The following is an 8,996-nucleotide window of genomic DNA, read 5'->3' as shown; positions in this document are numbered from 1 at the left end:
CTCCATCCTCGTCAACTTAGTAGGCCCACAAGTCAGCCTCCCACCATGGTGGGTCCCAGCTAGCAGGGGGAGTATTCATGTTTCTGTGCGTAATAAGGAGGCACTTCCGGTGGGTCCGAGCTGACAGTGGGGGGGACGTTTTTTCACGAAATACGGTGGTCCATCCGGTGGGTCCCAGCAGTCAGGGGCAAATGTTTTTTTCCGCAAAATACGGTGGCCCATCCGATGGGTCCCAGCAGTCAGGGGGGAAACGTTTTTTCCGCGAAATACTGGTGGCCCGTTCGGTGGGTCCCTGCTGTCAGGTGGAGGAATGATTATTTTGCGCGTAATAAGGAGGCACTTCCTTGCAGCTACCGTGGACCCAGCTGTCAGCCTCTCCATGTATAGTACTCTTCCGATGGAAGTCGGTCGTTGACCACATTGACCACGCCGCGCCGAGAGCACTACGGCGGTGGACGACGGCGATGCCTAGGAAGGGGATGACGCGCAGCCGGGGAAGACGCGGCAGTGGATGCCCACACGGAGAGGAGTATGAGGGTTCACTGGTTCGGCTGCGGTGTGAGGCTGCCATCGCCGCAGAATAACAGGGGGAGTGGGTGAGTGAAGGGATGGCCTGGCCAGTGGTGGGAGTAGTATGGGGACGGTGAGGCCTCCGCGGCAGCACAGCTGGCCACGGGAGGCAGGAGCATGCGACACGACCGGCGCTGCTTTGGATGGATGGGGCAAGAAGTCCAGAGGTTGAAGAAGCACTACGGCCATTGGATGGACATCGTTGACCACGCCGCGCCGAGAGCACCAGGGTGGTGGACGACGGTGAGGCCTAGGAAGGAAACGACACGGAGCCGGGGAAGACACGTCAGTGGCTGCCCATGCGGTGGAGAGTACGAGGGTTGACTGGTTCGGCTGCCATCGCCGGAAAATAACAGGAGGTGTGGATGAGTAGAGGGATAGACAGGCCAGGGATGCGAGTATGATGGGGCCGTGAGGCCTTCCCGGCAGCACTGCCGGCCACGGGATGCGGGAGCAGGCGGTTCTGACGGCGCTGGTTCGGGCGGCTGGGGCAGGAAGATCAGAGACTGAAGAAGCACGATTGCCTTTAGATTGACATCTAACGGTCTGACGCTGGTAGAGTCGATTGTTGACTAAGTTTTTTTTTGAGAAACCTTGTGTACGCATGAACTTAGTAGGACCACAAGTCAGCCTCCAAATCTGTGGCAGACAACATAAAGCCCATTTGTTATTTTTTATAATTTGCAGCCCATTTGCTAATTCTTAAGTAATTTATTACAGCCCATTTTCTGCCCAGGACCACGGTCAAAAAGTCCAACCTTATTTTGCATATTTTGATGGAGTCCGAACTGTTGTAATCCCGAAATGATAAACATTTTTTAAGAACTTATTGATTTGCCAAAAAAATCATTTTATTTTTGTAAGCAAATAAGACGTGGGATAATTTAGTTGGTTTAAGGGAAAATCAGTGGTAAAAAAATCAGCGCTGGGTGGGAAAAAACAACAAAAATAAGGATGTAAATATGAAAAGGGAATTTTATGCATTTTCAATATAATGATACGTGTATATGAACTAGTAAAACTATAGGTAGAGATTAGAAAACGGATGTAGGACATGCGTTTCAAGATGAAAATAGAACTGGGTTGTGTGTTTGATTCAGTAAAAAAACTGCCTGCGAATGTTGTAAGACAAAATATAACTAACGCTGGTGGGCCAGAGGCCAGTAGATATCTGCTGGATCTTTGTGCCCCGTTGTCGTCATGGGCTGGGCCTGTTAAAAGCAAAACAACCATGGGCAATCTACAACCCAGTTGAAACTTGCTCGACCTGAAAAAACAATATATGTGTTTATTGAGAATTCTGCAACTACAGACTGATAATTGGGATCCAACACGGATATTGTTTTTTTATCGTGATAATAAGTGCATGCACTTGTTTTGAAAAAAAAATGGAGAACTGGGAATTCGAACGACTAATACTTATGCTACCCATCAAATAAAAATCAGGTGCCTGAAAATTCGTTTCGAAACAAATGATTCAGCTTTATATCCACATCGACCCTCGGCATGATGGTTGAAGGAAAATGCAAGTTCATACCAAAATATCGTTAACAACAATCCAACTTGCGGACGACAAGGTAGTACAACTACCAATACCAAACTAACTTATAATTTTTTTACTCCTAGCCCTAGTGTTCGTCTGGTAGAAAATCTTGCAGAGGACCAGCTCCCGCTCCTTCTCTTGCTCCAGGTCCCCGAGGTGGTACTGGTGCATCACCCAGTTGGTCCTCTGCTGGTCGAAGTTCTTGTTGGTGTGCAGCACCAGAACCTTTTTTGCTGCCCGTCTGCCGGCTGTTGACCATCACCGGCAAGGTATTGTCGGTCTTGTGCCACATCGCGTGCATGCCGCACTCCAACTGTATCTTGCGACGCGTCCACGCGCCCCTTTTGAACGCCCTGGAATTGCGCTGGAAGAAATGCTTTCTTAGGCCACTCAGTGTGATACCTGCAGTATTGTGGAATACAGGTTTTAGTGTACATAGTTGGCATTTTCATAACATCTTTGGCATGTTGCAGTCACTTGTTTCACTTTTTATTAACTGTCAAATTGTAATTGCTTCACCAGGTCTGCGTCTAAAAAGAAAAATAGAGCTATAAACAAAGGAATATGTTTGTACAAGTAGACGGCCGATCGGTGTCTTACGTGGAAGTTTCTCAGGTTGGGTGTAACATATGCCGTGCTCGCTGTCGATGGTTGGTATGAACAAACCGATGAGAGACTGAAATCTCACGCTGTCAGCACTCACTTTGGCCTCAAGGTGCTCGATCAGCTCCTGATCCGTGGGATCGAACTTGACGCCAGCCGGCAGCACGGGCCAATCCTTCTTCGACTTGCATCGGTAATTCCAGTTATATGATACTCAATGTATGATCAATTGACTGTTTTAAGTGAATGGTGAAAGATTTCGACAGATAAGTGGTATTCCAAATCTGAAGTCCAGAATACCCGAACACGCCGCCGGGATTCTTGTGTCACCTCACGCGCAGCGTGTTGTCACGTCAATTCAATGTGTGGACATGATGAATAATTTGACCGACGTATACTAATACTGCTACTGTACTACTTACTAGTCGTATTTAGTGTCAAAATTTATACATAGGTTTAACTAACAAGTACGCATTTGAAGCCTAACTAATATATATATAGAAAAAAGAAAACCTATGAAACTTCACTGGGGTGGTTGCAATCATGAGCGCATACTCGTGTTGGGATCTGGTCCCCTTTCCTTACCTTGTTTGTATTTTCGTCTTATAAGTCATTTGATTGTTATTTCCTCTTATAGAGGAAGAAGGACCACACTTGCTGCATGTGAATAATAGTGCGCAACACTAGGGCAAGGACCACCCTGCATCTAGCTCGAAGGTTCCAGAATGAATTTTGGGAACTGTCTGCAGAAGGTTTGAACTTTTCCAAACCTTACGTTTTCTCCCTGACGTTTTATTCTTTTGTAGCATCTCGTTTTAGCAGGCCATTTTCGCATGTACGTTTCTGTCCGTGTTGGCCTCAGTCACGCTCATAATGTTTTTTAATGGGCTAGGTCTGAGACATTACATCAGAAGTGAAATATGTGTAGAAGAATGGTAATAAAAAAAAGCGGTGCACACGCAGCTTCTCCACCATGGCCCCGTTTTGCTGTACCGTGAGATGCACGGCTAGTGTGGCTACCATATACACCAGAATCCCATCGGCATGCCAGAATCGGCTAGCAAAGTTATTTGAGTGTGTTGCAATACTCTTAAGCTCTAGAGTCAAACATGTATCGCAGCACCACAATACCAACACGCTAGAACAACCTTTTTTTAAAATTCGGTTCAGAGTAACCTGGCACACATGCACCAACTGTAATTTCAAGTGCGTCGTGTTGGCTGCTCGCATATTAACATACTTACATACTCCCTTTGTAAACTAATGTAAGAGCGTTTAGATCACTATTTTAGTATTCTAAATGCTCTTATATTAGTTTACGGAGGGAGTACTTATGGAGTTGCATGATAGCTCAATCCCAAACCAAGAGCATGTCCCAATAAATCTACAAGCAGCACCATGCTACAGTTTTTTTCATTCGAGACATTTAGGCCTTGTTGCCTTCGTGGGACTCCATCTGTGTTGATAGCAGCCATAGCCCATTTGATGCAGGTTCTATGGGCTCAGAACTGGGCCATTTTCCACTAATAATATGTTGTAATCTATGTTTTCCCCTAATCCAGATGACCTGCACGATTCCATATCCTAATCGTTGTGCAAAGGTACCAGTCCTGCGCCGTCCAGCCCTGCCCAGGCCAGCGTTATTCATCGTCATGGATACGACATGCTGTATGCTGCTACGGTCTGATAACGTGCAAGGGCACGCCATTAGGGCATATACAATGGTGCTATCTTAGGAGTGCCACATAGGATAAACGATGAGGTGGAGGAGAGAGAACTCATAAGAGAAGGCTTGTCTTCTCTTATTTAAGATAAGACAAGAGATGATCTCTTAGCACAATATGTCTCACCACATTTTTAGGAATTGCTAGTTATTGAAGATAAGGCTAAGAGATGACCCATTGTAGATATTTTTCTTTGTCATCTCTAAATTACATGCAAAACTTAAGATAAGACTATCTTATCAACCATTGTACATGCCCTTAGTTAAACGGAAGCCATTAAACCAGGGCACGCGTCTGAACGCCACGTACATAAGACAGAGGTCACCACGCGGGCTCGAATTAGGTATTGTGTCGGTATCAATGACACACATATGTGTATTCTGAACCTTACCTTTGACAATTAAAGGCATTTCTGGCGTTTTGGTTGCACTAGCCGATAGCGAACCGCGTCTGTTGCACATAAACCTGGGCAAACGTCAGGCCGGGCCGGGTTTCGGGCCGGGCTTGTAAAAACCCGACCTTCATTTCTCAAGCCCGAGCCCGGCCCGAAGCCCGAAATACTCCCTGATTTCAAGCCCGAGCCCGGCCCGAACTCAAGCCCGAAGCCCGAAAGCCCGGCCCGAGCGGTGTTTTTTAGTACGTGTACGTGCAAGCCCGGCCCGAAGCCCGAAAGCCCGGCCCGAAAAAGAGAAAAAGAGAAGCCCGAGCCCGGCCCGAACTACCTTTCGGGCTGCAAAACAAAGCCCGAGCCCGGCCCGAGTGTCAAGCCCGGCCCGGCCCGGCCCGGGTTTTTCGGGCCGGGCTCGGGCCGGGTCGTCGGGCCGGGCTGCCCATGCCCGGGTTTAGTTGCACACATACAATTGGATCAGCAAAATCAACAACACTACGCAGCACAGGGAAGCAGTGAAACATGTTTCATCTACTTTAAGAAGACAAATTTTCGACCAAAGCTAGGGGCAACACCATGCAACACGGGCCGTCAACTAACAACATCATTTTATCTAAAAAAACTAACAACATCATCCATCTAGGTTAAGGATACAAAGATGGTAGGGACACGGGGCTCGTGCTCGGGGGGACAAGCTTGGGGCCCGGGGCAGGTCGGAGCTTCGGCTCTGGGTAGGCGATGGTGGGCTCGTTCCGGGTGGTTCCCACGAGCCATGGGGTCCCTCTTCTCGTGGGTACGGTGGTTGGTGGCGGTGGTCGGGCCATCGCTACTTTGTCTGACAAATTGGTGCCAGAGGCCACACGCATGGCTTCCTGAGTCCATGTTCGGCGGCTGCCGCCGGTAGCCACGGGGTTGTGCCCCCTCCGGTCCACCTGGACTGGCTGGGCATGGAGGCATGGGCGCCTCCTACTGTGGAGGTGCCAATCCAGACCCTATGGCTAATGCCGGACTCGGCGTTCGATGCACGAAGATGGACTCACGCAAGAGGAGGTCGCTATTTGGTTAGAAGTTTTTGTGCGTCACAACCACAAGCACAGATAGGAGTATGAAATTTCTTTAGTGCACCAGCAGCCGGGAGGCGCACACAGATGAAATCTTGCGGTAATTACATGCAGGTGGACGGTGGCGTTAGTGACCGAGACGGTGGAACGATATTAACTCTGTTCACACTTTTGGCTGCTTTCCACTGGCCTTTCCGGCTGCAAAAACGAGTTCATCAAACAGCAGTTCATTTACTGTCCAAACGGTGCCGAACCGCGTTCATTTAGCTAGACGAAAATAGCAAGTTTTGCATGCCCCGGCCAGCACAATGCAGCTCAGAACTTTTAGTAAATGACTCCACCAGCTAATGCAGAAATTTGCCCAAAGTAGCTCCTGGCGCGCACTGCCCGGTTAGAAAGGTACAGCAGCCTTGGATCCGTATACGCCTGAAAAGTCACGCACTAGCTTGCCATTCCGGGACTACGCCTTTCAAAAGGTTGGGCCAAGCTTTCCTCTTGTGTCCTGGCGAAATTTAACAAATCATAAAAGCAGAATCTTATCCACCCAAAGGTGCGGATCTCAGCGCCCATGAACGTTTCCGATAGCCACCCCTCTAGCTCGTGTGGATAGCAAATCCATCCTCTATATATATATATATGTGTGTGTGTGTATGTGTGTGTGTGTGTGTGAAATTGTGGATATCAAAACGTACTGTGGTCACAACCATCGCACGCGTCCACGCGCACGCTGAGATCCGTGCTCAGATTTGCTGGCCTAAAAGTGTGGCGGGATTCTTTGATTTTCTGCGCGCCTCCCGCCTGGTTTTCTTCTGCCACGGTGCAGTCTTTCCTGGCTCGGTCAGAGTGGAAGGCTGGCAGCGTACCAGCGTGCAGGAGGGGGTCACGAGCGCTACCAAGTGGAACCTCAGCCCGCAACGGAATATTTTCTTGGAACGGATTCCACGATCGAGACCACAGTTGTTGCGCACCCCATCCTTTACTCTGTCTATCTCTTCCTCCTCTGCCTGCTTCCTCCACCTCCAGTCTTCTGGAGCACCAAAGCCACCACGCGAGGCCCCACCATCCTCACGGAGATGAGCCCGATGGACCGGATCCAGCCTCCTCCACCGGGAGCGGCGACAACCTCCATCGAGATCTGCGTGGGGAGGCCGGAGTTCTCGACGGGCAGGAGCACTCGCCGACGTGCTCCTTCTCCTCGTCTGTCACCTCTGTCGAGAGCCGCGTGACTGTCGGCTTCGAGGGCGCGGTTGCAGCCCATCCATGGTGTTCGTCTAGTCCCTTGCGACGGACACCACCAAGTCGGCGAGCGTGGGATCCACAAGACACCATGGACTCCCCGTCACAGTCCTGGTGGACCGATGGATGAGGCAGCTAGCCCGAGGCGAGCTGGACGATGTTCCACCATGGTGTAGACAGCCAACACGCGTGTAGACAGCGCCGTTTCACCATGGTGTTCGTCGCCGCCGTCAATGGCCTTCGGCCTCGATCTGCATGTTGGCTGGATACGGCGTGGTGGGGAGGAGGTGAGCTGGTCGTGGTGGGGAGGAGGAGCAGCTGTGGCAAGGAGAGATTGCCACTGGGAATGCAAACCGCAATGGAATCCATCCGCATCGACGTTGTTGAAATAGAAGTTGGCCCTGAGGTGAGCTTACTGCAGTTCTCTTCCCCCGCGCGGCACATCCTTCTTGCAATGTTTTTGATGATCTGTGATCCTGGAGTAACCAGTAGAATTAGATGGTTGGATTCCCACACCTGAATTAGATGGATGCCTAGTAGAATTAGATGGTGTAAGACAATAAGTTTTGGGGAACCAGCACAACCCTCTAGGGGTGGCTTATCTCATTATATATAATGGTTGTGTTACAATATGTACCATATATGTACATAGGTACAGAAGCTATACATAGTCTAACACCCTCCCTCAATCTTAGCCACTTTCTAAAGAACTGAGAAGGGTAAGATTGCGCCTACAAGCCTCAAACTGTGGCAGCGGTAAAGGCTTAGTGAAGATGTCTGCAAGTTGATCCTTAGATGAGATAAACTTGATCTGGAGTTGCTTCTGTGATACACGTTCCCGTACAAAGTGATAGTCAACTTCAATGTGTTTCATTCGGGCATGAAATACTGGATTTGCAGAAAGGTATGTAGCACCGATGTTATCACACCAAAGAATAGGAGGCTGTGGTTGAGACAAACTCAACTCTTGAAGCAAAGACTGCACCCAAATAATCTCTGCAGTAGCATTAGCCACAGCCTTGTACTCAGCTTCAGTACTGCTACGTGACACAGTAGCCTGTTTCCGAGCACTCCAGGCGATCAAATTAGAGCCAAAGAATACTGCATAACCCCCCGTGGATCGCCTGTCATCTGGGCTACCAGCCCAATCTGCATCAGAGAAGGCCGAAAGGACCCAAGAGGAAGTCGGCCGAATATGCATACCAAATGTCAGGGTGAACTGAACATAACGAAGAATGCGTTTAACAGCAGCCCAATGAGTATCTCTGGGAGCCTGAAGATACTGACAAACCCTGTTAACAGCATAAGAGATATCTGGTCTCGTGATCGTCAAGTACTGAAGTCCACCAACAATGCTCCTGTACTCTGTGGCATCCGCAGGAGACAAAAGCTCACCATCAACAGCTGTTATCTTGTCGGTAGACGACATGGGTGTGGTGGTCGGTTTGCACTTCAGCATGCCAGCTCTCTGTAACAACTCCAAGGAGTACTTCTTCTGCGTAAGGACAAGACCAGTAGCACGAGAAGTGACCTCAACTCCAAGAAAGTAGTGAAGCTTCCCAAGATCTTTGACCGCAAAATCAGCACCAAGAGAGCAGACAAGAGCATCAGCATCATACTGAGAAGAGCTGACAAGGATAATATCATCGACATATACCAAAAGATACATAGTGACTTCTGGCTTCTGTAGAAGAAATAACGAAGTGTCAGCAGTAGACGGCACAAACCCATGAGCACGAAGGGCAGAGGCAAGGCGGGCATGCCAGGCACGAGGAGCTTGCTTCAAACCATATAGTGCTTTGGAAAGACGACAGATATAGTCAGGACGATCAGGATCAGAGAAACTAGGCGGTTGTTTCATATAAACCTCT

The sequence above is a fragment of the Triticum dicoccoides genome, chromosome 2A (assembly GCF_002162155.2).
Source record: "Triticum dicoccoides isolate Atlit2015 ecotype Zavitan chromosome 2A, WEW_v2.0, whole genome shotgun sequence".
Classification (NCBI taxonomy): domain Eukaryota; kingdom Viridiplantae; phylum Streptophyta; class Magnoliopsida; order Poales; family Poaceae; genus Triticum; species Triticum dicoccoides.
This window is presented reverse-complemented; position numbering follows the sequence as displayed.